The following is a 10,036-nucleotide window of genomic DNA, read 5'->3' as shown; positions in this document are numbered from 1 at the left end:
CCAGCTGCTGAGAGCACAGGAAAAAGGCTCCCATTTTGTGAAGCTCTGACCCCCAACCCATAGTTCCCAGTGTGATGTAGTGGTTAAGAGTGGTGGTTTGGAGCAGTGGAGTCTGATCTGGAGAACGGGGTTTGATTCCCCACTCCTCCACATGAGCGGCGGAGGCTAATCTGGTGAACTGGATTCGTTTCCCCACTCCTACACACGAAGCCAGCTGGGTGACCTTGGGAGCCGCTAGTCACTCTTTCTCAGTCCCACCTACCTTACAGGGTGTCTGTTGTGGGGAAGGGAAGATGATTGTAAGCCGGTTTGAGTCTCCCTTAACTGGTAGAGAAAGTCATCATATAAAAACCAACTCTTCTTCCTCCTCCTCTTCCTCCATGACAACCCTCCAACACCTGTGTGTTCCAGATATTCTGTGGCGCCATGGGCTGCTGGAAGGTTATGGAGTGCAAGCTTCTGTGTGCTCACCTTATAATCTACCCCAAAAACCTTTGCTACATGAGGCGGGGCTGTGGCTCAGTGGAAGAGCATCTGCCTTGAATGCAGAAGGGCCCAGGTTCAATCCCCGGCATCTCCAGGCATTTGATGATGTGAATGGCCTGTACCTGAGATCCTGGAGAGCCGCCACAGTCTGAGTAGACAATACTGACTTCGATGGACCTATGGTCTGATTCGGTATAAGGCAGCTTCATGTGTACAGGAGCAGGGACTTTGTGATTGATGCTCAGGGTTTTCTCAGTAGACAAAGCCAACATGCAGTGTGGTGATTAGAATAAGCTAGGAACTGGGAGATCTGAGTTGAGATCCCCACTCTGCTATGGAAGTTCCCTGGGTGATCTTGGGCCAATTGCACACTATTTCAGCCCATCATACCTCACAGGTTTACTGCGAGGATAAAGCGAGGCACAGACACCCACGTATCGCTGTCCTCTTCAAAGGAAGGGCAGACTAAAAATGTACTTCAAAGTTGCTGAGCACAGAATCCCATCTCTTTTCTGTGAGTGATGATGCTCTTAAAAGCATGACCTCATTCTTCTTAAAAAGCATGCCATCTACCATAATAGCACATAATTTCAAAGTCTCGGAGTTATACCACATTCTTGCCCACCCCTACAATATTCAGTGATCTGCTTGTGGTGCGTCTTGGCTTTTTTGGGGTGGGGTGGGGGTTCCTGTTGATTGCAAAACTGTCCTTTTAAAAATCACTTTCCCTAGCCCACTTCACTAGTTAATTATCACATGTACAGTACAGCAAGCCCCCTTGAGTGTTAACTGAAGGCCGGGTGAGGAAACGCAGCTGTGGGCGCATTGGCCCCCCTTCTTCAAAAACACCTGAAGGAAGCATCATGTGCTCCCTCCCCGTGCTCAGCAGTGGTGCTTTCTGAACATTGCTGATCCTGAGGAAGGGTGTGTGCATATGGACAGTTCTTCCACATGTACACACCGTGCTCACAAGCCAGCAAGTATGCAGAGGATGGAGTTTTCCCTCCTCACATGTTCAATTTGTGAGGGGGAAGTTGTTTGTACAGGTATTTGGGTTTTTTTTTGCCGTCAAGTCATATCTGACTTATGGCAAAGGGGAGAGACATTCAGAGGTGGTTTGCCATTGCCTGCCTCTGAGTCAACCACTGGTATTCCTTGGAGGTCTCCCATTCAAATACTTGCCAAGGTTTTGTCGAAGGCTTTCACAGTCAGAGTTCATTGGTTCTTGTGGGTTATCCGGGCTGTGTAACCGTGGTCTTGGTATTTTCTTTCCTGACGTTTCGCCAGCAGCTGTGGCAGGCATCTTCAGAGGAGTAACACTGAAGGACTGTGTCTCTCAGTGTCAAGTGTGTAGAAAGAGTAATATATAGTCAGAAAGGGGTTGGTTGAGCTGAATCATTGTCCTGCAAACTCTCATTAGCACATTATCTTGATACTTACAGGACAATGATTAGCACATTACTTGGATACTTTTTGCAGGACAATGATTCAGCTCAACCCAACCCCACACTGTCCTTCAGTGTTACTCCTCTGAAGATGCCGGCCACAGCTGCTGGCGAAACGTCAGGAAAGAAAATACCAAGACCACGGTTACACAGCCTGGATAACCCACAAGAACTTGCCAAGGTTGACCCTGCTTTGCTTCTGAGATCTGATCAGATTTGGCTAGCCTGGGCTAGCCAGGTCAGGGCCTGTACGGTGAACACTTGATTTTTTTGGAGCAGTGGACTCTGATCTGGAGAACCAGGTTTGATTCCCCACTCCTCCACATGAGTGGCGGACAATAATCTGGTGAACTGGATTTGTTTCCCCACTCCTACACGTAAAGCCAGCTGGGTGACCTTGGGCTAGTCATAGCTCTTATAGCGCTCCCTCAGCCCCACCCATCTCACAGGGTGTCTGTTGTGGTGAGGGGAAGGGAAGATGAATGTAAGCCGGTTTGAGTCTCCCTTAAGTGGTAGATAAAGTCAGCATATAAATACCAACCCTCCTCCTTCTCCTTCATGTGTTGATCGATTCCCATGTGACATCCAACATATGTGATTCAAATATATGTGATTTATCCAAGTACTGGTCCCCATTTTAATTTGTAAAGTGAACATGCTGTGTCCTCAATGCTAGGCATTAGAATAAGGTGTTTCAAATAGGAGCACAGTTTAATCAATCTGGTTCTTTTTCCATCTGGAGCTGCAGTGACAACAATGTCCTTTCTCCCCATTTCTGCCCACACAACGTCTTGGAGTGGACTAGGACATTCTAAAACATTGACCTGGATTAAACGAACAGAGCTGTCAAAACGCCACATGTGTTGGCTCTTCTTTGTGCAGGAAACACTGAGGAAAAGCATGAGACCAATATTTCCCATTCGCAATAAGCATATAGGAGTCTCAGTCAGGCTTGCGACGGGGGAACCTGCCCCAGTCATTGGGGCTGGAGAAAGGCATTTTGGTTACTAAAGCAAACAATTCAAGTATTGTCCTCGTCCACAGGAAGTGCATAAATAGGTCCCCTTTGATGGCACTAGAGGCAATGGCATTACTTTGTCCTTTCATGAAAATATTCCATTCACTCAAACAAAATCAGAAGGAGTTCAGTCTGGCATGAATCCTACTGGTTGAAGCATGTAAGCCCTTTGCTCACAAGCCCTTTCCTTGAGCTCCTCTTTGGTGGATTGGACATCACCATATTCTACTTGTAGCAGCCTGGGAGGAAAGGGGATAATTTCTATACTAACATGAGAGGTACACTGAGACAATTTTAATTTCAGAGATGAGAAAATTCAAATGACTCTCCTTCTGCTAATTTACTTGCAATAGTTCTAGATTGAGGTTTGCAAAAAAAACAAACCCTTTTTTTAATGAGAGCTACTTTTGTGTAGGAGCCCCGTGGCACAGAGTGGTAAGCTGCACAGTACTGCAGTCAAAAGCTCTGCTCACACATCTGCAAGACAGCATAAACAGCTGTTAAAACAACAGGAGCAGATGATAAAACAGATGGAACGGATGATGAATATGATGAACACCTTTACCCAGTCAACTACTCAAATATTGAACGAGGAAGACCTTAAAAACCTGATGCCTCTAGATGACAAGATACATGAAGAACAGAAGATCTCTCTAGAAATTGGGAAATTTCAATAAGCAATGTGCAATAACCCAGCTGTCAACAGGAGATTTGAATATGGCTGGCTTTGATCTTTGTCTCTTTAACCTGCATGATGAACTTTTTATTGTTTGTTTGGAGGATTTAAAGAACAGGAAAACTGGAGTTGACAGGATTCTCTTTTTTGAATTTGGGATGGAACAGACTGTGAAGTGGATTTACTATGAAGACCATCTATTTGCAGAAGGGACTTTACTAACAACCTCCAAGGATGATTTCCGATGCTTACTGCTAATGGAGAAAAGAAGGAGATGCTGGAAATTCCGGGCAAAGAGACTAATTTAAAAGAGTTTGATCTTTCTTGCTGATATGATTAAAAGGAACTGATTAAAAGGACTGGTTTAAACGGAAACATAACAACATTTGATATAGATTTATCAGAAGTATAAGATGTCTGAATTTATAAGAGTTTGATTTCTTTTGTGGACATGATTAAAATGAACTGGTTAAAAGGATTGACCTTAACGGAATCAGCATTACATATGATTATGATTTACTGAAATGAAAAGCTAGGGTGAAATGGAAAATGAAATAAAGCAACTAATTTTTAATGAGGAGGGAGGTGTAGGGGAAGTTAATACTTTCTTTAATTTTTTCTTGATGATATATAAATACTTTTTATTGGTTCCTCTTTGTTCTTAGTTTTATTGAATACTTTAATTCTTATCAATAGGACCATTTTGAGAATAATTTTTGATTTTCTCCCTTACTTATACCTTTTATTAATTTTATGTTAAGCATTGATTTAATGATGTTAGATAGGATAAGAGTATGTCAATTAAAATAGTAAAGGGATTAGCCCCGTTAGCAAAAGTTTATACAATTTATTTTTAGATGGAAGAGGGAGAGGGGGAAGTCAATTTATGTTTAATTTAGAAATTTTAAGTGTTTTTTTAATATTATTAGTATTGGATATTGTTTTATATGTTAACTTGTCAAATTAAGAAAATAAAAAATTATTATAATTAAAAAAAAGCTCTGCTCGCGACCTGAGTTCGATCCCAACAGAAGTTGGTTTCAGATAGCCGGCTCAAGGTTGACTCAGCCTTCCATCCTTCCAAGGTCGGTGAAATGAGTACCCAGCTTGCTGGGGGTAAAGGGAAGACGACTAGGGAAGGCACTGGCAAACCACCCCATAAACATAGTCTGCCTAGTAAACGTCGGGATGTGACGTCACCCCATGGGTCAGGAATGACCCTGTGCATGCACAGGGGACCTTTACCTTTTTACTTCTGAGTAATGAAAAATATCCCAAGCTAATTTCTTCCTCTGCCCCAGACTGGCATGTTATCAAGTATTATTCTGTCCTAGAAATAGAGCACGAATTAGAAAGAGCACCAGAAATGAAGCTACAATCTTTTCAATATTTTTCTCTGGATCTTCTAGGGCAGGGGTGGGGAACCTTTTTTCTGCCAAGGGCCATTTGGATATTTATACCATCATTCGGAAGCCATACAAAATTATCATCTTCAAAATTAGCCTGCTATATTTGGTCAAACATTTAGCCAAGAGGCATGACCAGAGACGGCTCCGAGTGTCTGCCACATAGAGCGACTCGCTTTTGAGCTCTGCTGTCCCCAGCTGGGCCCAAGAGATTCAGGCAGGGCAGCATCCTTCTGAGCAAGAGATCTACGAGGACCCATAAAGGGCCAGACCAAATGATTTCGAGGGCCTTATACGGCCCCCGGGCCTGACGTTCCCCACCCCTGTTCTAGGGGATGCAGGAGCTACTCATCATTCACAAGCTACTTTTTGGAGACCCCTGTACGATACATGCCCCGACAATTCCAGAAGTGCTCCTAACATCTCTCCAGGGCATCTTTGGCTCATACTGTAACAGCCTCCTCTCCCCTCCCCCCATATGTGAGAAATACTACCTAGGGTTGACACCTCGCATCTCAAACACTGAACATGGTCCTTTAAACTTATACAGTTGTGGGATACAGCAGCCATGCCTCCCTCTGCCCATTTCCCTCCTGTTCCTATAATCTGATGCCTCCTTCACTCCTTTTGGTGGCTTGCAGGGCTCCTGATGTACCATACTACTGGTCGGATAAGGTGATGGGAGAAGTAGGAGGAGCCGCAACTCCTTTCTCTCTTCTGTTGGAAGGTTTAATGGAATGCATACAACAGCTGAAGCTAAGCAGGGTCGGCCCTGGTTAGTATTTGGATGGGAGATCACCAGGGAATAACAGGGTCGCTATGCAGAGAATGGCAATGGCAAACCACCTCTGTTAGTCTCTTGCCTTGAAAACCCTACCGGGTTGCCATAAGGCACTTTACACGTATGTCATTTTACACACACACACACACACACATCTGACAGCTGAGTTACAGGCTGGCAGTCCTGCTATTATTTTTCTTGAATTAGTAGGTGACTCTAACTTTCACATATATATTCAGCTTCGTTCCCCCGTCTCCTTTAGCTTGTTTTTTAAAGACTTTTTCCCCAGGTGATTTTGGTTGACTCTTAGTTGCTTCCTTTGTGCATCTCTACACTTCTCCTTTAAGGGGAGGGAGGGAGGAATAGACTCAAAGAACCGTAATTGGAAAGAACATAGTTGCTAATGTCACTAAGCACATCCTTGCCAAAGGTAACAGAGTGCTGTAATAGGGGCTAGAGCAGGAGTGTCCAATATATGGCCTGTGGGCCAGATCAGGCCGCTTGAGAGCTCTTACCCACCGCATGAGGCAGCTGAGGCAGCCACCCCCCACTAGGATTGCCAACCTCCAGGTACTACCTGGAGAACTCCTGCTATTACAGCTGATCTCCCGCTGATAGAGAACAGTTCACCTGGAGAAAATGGCCACTTTGGCAATTGGACTCTATGGCACTGAAGTCCCTCCCCGAACCCTGCCCTCCTCAGGCTCCACCCCAAAAACCTTCCGCTGGTGGCTAAGAGGCACCTGGCAACCCCTACCCCCCCCCCAGTTTCGATCTGGGCTGGTGAGTCTCGGCACAGCCTGACCCGGTGACATTTATGTCATATCCAGCCCTAGTAACAAATGAGTTCAACTCCCCTGGGCTAGAGCAGTTCTCATGTTGCTGTTTGGACATGAGGCTGTACAAGGGGAAGACTATCTTTGGATTTAATCCTCCCCCCTTTTTTTCTTTTTAACAAAATGTTCAAGAACAAAATAGTTTGAAAAATGCTTTCCACAGGAAGGAGTACATCTTTGGATCCAACACAATGCTTTATATTTATTTATTTACTTATTTATTTAATATTATTTCTACGCAGCCTTTTCAGACTCCTGCTTAAGAAGGCTTACATTTAAAAACCACAATATAATTAAAAACAGGCAATTAAAACAAACTGTTAAAAAGCCATTATGTTTTGATCTGGTTTTATTAAGTCACGTTAAAGTGCTTTAAAAAGTACTTTGATTGAGCTGGATCTTGTACTGCACCAACAGAAGGGTAGGCAGGGATGGGGTTTTTGCCACCTCACCCCACAGCTGCTGCTGTGAGCCTTGAAAAAAGTGATGCTAAATAATGCCGCCCAGGTGGCTGTACTGAGGAAGTGAAAGAAATGAAACCCATCCTCTCTGTCTCTTCCAGCCCCAAGAGAAATGCTGCTGGTGGACCAGAAAGAGAGACAATTTAACTTGCTTCCTCTTCTTCAGCACCAGTTGCATGCTCCTCCTGCCCACCCTAGAGCCCACCAATCCACAGTGTTGTTCACAATTTTTGTCTGCCCGTACCTTCTGCTGGCTGGCACTACATACCATCTGTCCTACTGTATTAAGGGCTCCATGTGCTTAGTAGATAGGGTTGCCAACCTTCAGGTGGTGGCACGAGGGCTCAAATACAAAACCACACTGGAAATTAAACAGAAGTCATATATTATGCTGAACAGCATTACCCCATGCGAAAACAATACAAAAAAGAAACATGCTCAGCACAGACATTCAAAATAAACATTCAATATAAACATAAACCAAAGAAGCAAAGACGCAAACGGGGCAAAAAGCTCCCAAGGTTCTCAGTTACAATCAAAAGTGAACGGGAAAATCCTGTTATCAAGGTCCAAGTCTCGAGTCCTAAAAGTCCGTAGTGACAAATAATATCCAAAGGAAAGAAATAAAGGAGGAGGAGAACGTGTGGCTAGTCGTTGGTGCACGTTTCAAAGGCTTACTTCAGCTCCAAAAATTATAAGGCAACTGTGGCTTTTAATCCAAAATTTGGTGTAAGCCAGTTGTCCCGAAGACCGTCAGCCAAAAGCAATAATCTAATAGCCCATTGTCTTAAAGTTTGCGGTCTGACCGCAAACTTTAAGACAATGTGCTATTAGATGATTGCTTTTGGCTGACGGTCTTCAGGACAACTGGCTTACACCAAATTTTGGATTAAAAGCCACAGTTGCCTTATAATTTTTGGAGCTGAAGTAAGCCTTTGAAACGTGCACCAACGACTAGCCACACGTTCTCCTCCTCCTTTATTTCTTTCCTTTGGATATTATTTGTCATTACGGACTTTTAGGACTCGAGACTTGGACCTTGATAACGGGATTTTCCCGTTCACTTTTGATTGTAACTGAGAACCTTGGGAGCTTTTTGCCCTGTTTGCGTCTTTGCTTCTTTGGTTTATGTTTATATTGAATGTTTATTTTGAATGTCTGTGCTGAGCATGTTTCTTTTTTGTATTGTTTTCGCATGGGGTAATGCTGTTCAGCATAATATATGACTTCTGTTTAATTTCCAGTGTGGTTTTGTATTTGAGCCCTCATGCCGCCATTTTCTTTAACGTAGTTAAATACGGCACAGGTGTATTCAATAATTGTAACCTTCAGGTGGTGGCTGGAGATCTCCCTCTATTGACAACTTATCTCCAGCCGACAGAGATCAGTTCATCTGGAGAAAATGGCTGCTTTGGCAATTGGACTCTATGGCATTGAAGTCCCTCCCCTCCCCAAACCCTCCCCTCCTCAGGCTCCACCCCAAAAATCTCCAGGTATTTCCCAACCCAGAGCTAACAACCCTATTAGTAGAAATGAAACCTTTTGTTATGGGCCTGAAATTCAGACGGTGGAGATTTTCCTAGCATGGACACAAAGTGATTGGAAAACATCTGAATTTCTTTATCTTGAGCTGCAGTTAAAGCATACGGAAACGCACAAGCAAAAAGATGCCAAAGTCTTGTGCCTTGCTCCAATGAGTTCAGAGTGTGTTGCAGGTATCTTATGGTTTATCTTCATTCCTTCTTATTCACTGCAGTCCTGGCCCGTTGTTTGGCCAGGAGAGTGACTGGGCCGAGGTGATCTTCATGGCCATGTTTTAATTTGAACCAAATTCATTTATGAACCAAAGTCATTTTTGGTCTATCTACCAAGCCATGCTGGTAGATAGATATTTAAAATTCTCTAGTGCCCAAACCAAGTAGAGAACCCATGATGTGTGTGTGTGTGTTAAGTGCCGTCAAGTCATTTCCAACTCATGGCGACCCTATGAATCAATGTCCTCCAAAGTGTTTTAATAGGCTGCAACAGACCAACACACCTGCCCTTCTGCAACATCCTGGAGTGCAATTCTACTCTCAAATATGGTGGACAGGCACATAGCAATGGGAGAATGAAGATTTGATAAAGGAGCAATAGAGGGTTATGAAGGAGTAGAGAAGAGAGAAGGCCAAGCTAGTAGGATGGTCCAAGCAGCTCTGGGGGCTGGTCATTGCTTGGAAGGGAGACCTCCTGCAGACCCTTGTGTTTGTGTGTGTGTGTGTGTGTGTGTGCATACAGCACACACGCCATCCTGCAGTCCATATGGAAAAAAGGTGAAAGCTAAATGCAGTAAATACTGCTCCTGTGGCATGGGGATATTAAGCCAATGTCATAATTAGAATTGCAGAGGAGAGATCTCTGCTCAGAGGAGAAGGTCAATAGGTGACCTTGAACCTCTCTCAAAGTTCTTGAGCAGAGGGAAACAACAGTTGCACAGAGACAACTCGGAACTTTCTGGAGACAAAAATGAGATACAAATTTAATCGTAAATGAGAAAGCTACAAGAAAAGATGGAAGAGGCACAGAGGGAGGAGAAACATAAGGACAAGGACCTTCAATTAATTTGATGCACAACAGGGCTAGGAGCCAATGTACTAATATATAGAGAAAGGAGATGTGCTCATGTTAATGAAGAGGGAGATTTATTTTTGTACTCTGTTCTTGCCAAAGGCCTTATACATGCCAAGAATGATGAACTCCACTGCAGAGCTATGTCTGAGAGACTGTGACTGGCCCAAGGTCACCCAGCAGAGTGCGGATTCGAACCTGAATCTCTCAGAGAGGGAAGTGGTGAGCTCCCCCTCACTGGCAGTCTTTAAGCAGAGGCTGGACAAGCACTTGTCAGGGATGCTCTAGGGCTGATCCTGCATTGAGCAGGGGGTGGGACT

The 10,036-nt window shown here is 44.1% G+C and overlaps 1 non-coding gene across 1 annotated transcript; it reads left to right on the top strand.

Moving 5' to 3' along the window:
• Positions 1-508: 508 nt before the first annotated feature.
• TRNAS-UGA (transfer RNA serine (anticodon UGA)) lies at positions 509-580 on the top strand. The gene has a single exon. It is a non-coding gene; the product is annotated as a tRNA-Ser (tRNA).
• The last annotated feature ends 9,456 nt before the right edge of the window (positions 581-10,036 follow it).

The sequence above is a fragment of the Euleptes europaea genome, chromosome 2 (genome assembly GCF_029931775.1).
Source record: "Euleptes europaea isolate rEulEur1 chromosome 2, rEulEur1.hap1, whole genome shotgun sequence".
NCBI classification, from domain to species: domain Eukaryota; kingdom Metazoa; phylum Chordata; class Lepidosauria; order Squamata; family Sphaerodactylidae; genus Euleptes; species Euleptes europaea.
Note: the sequence above shows the minus strand (reverse complement) of the source record. Positions and strands in the feature narration are given on the sequence as shown.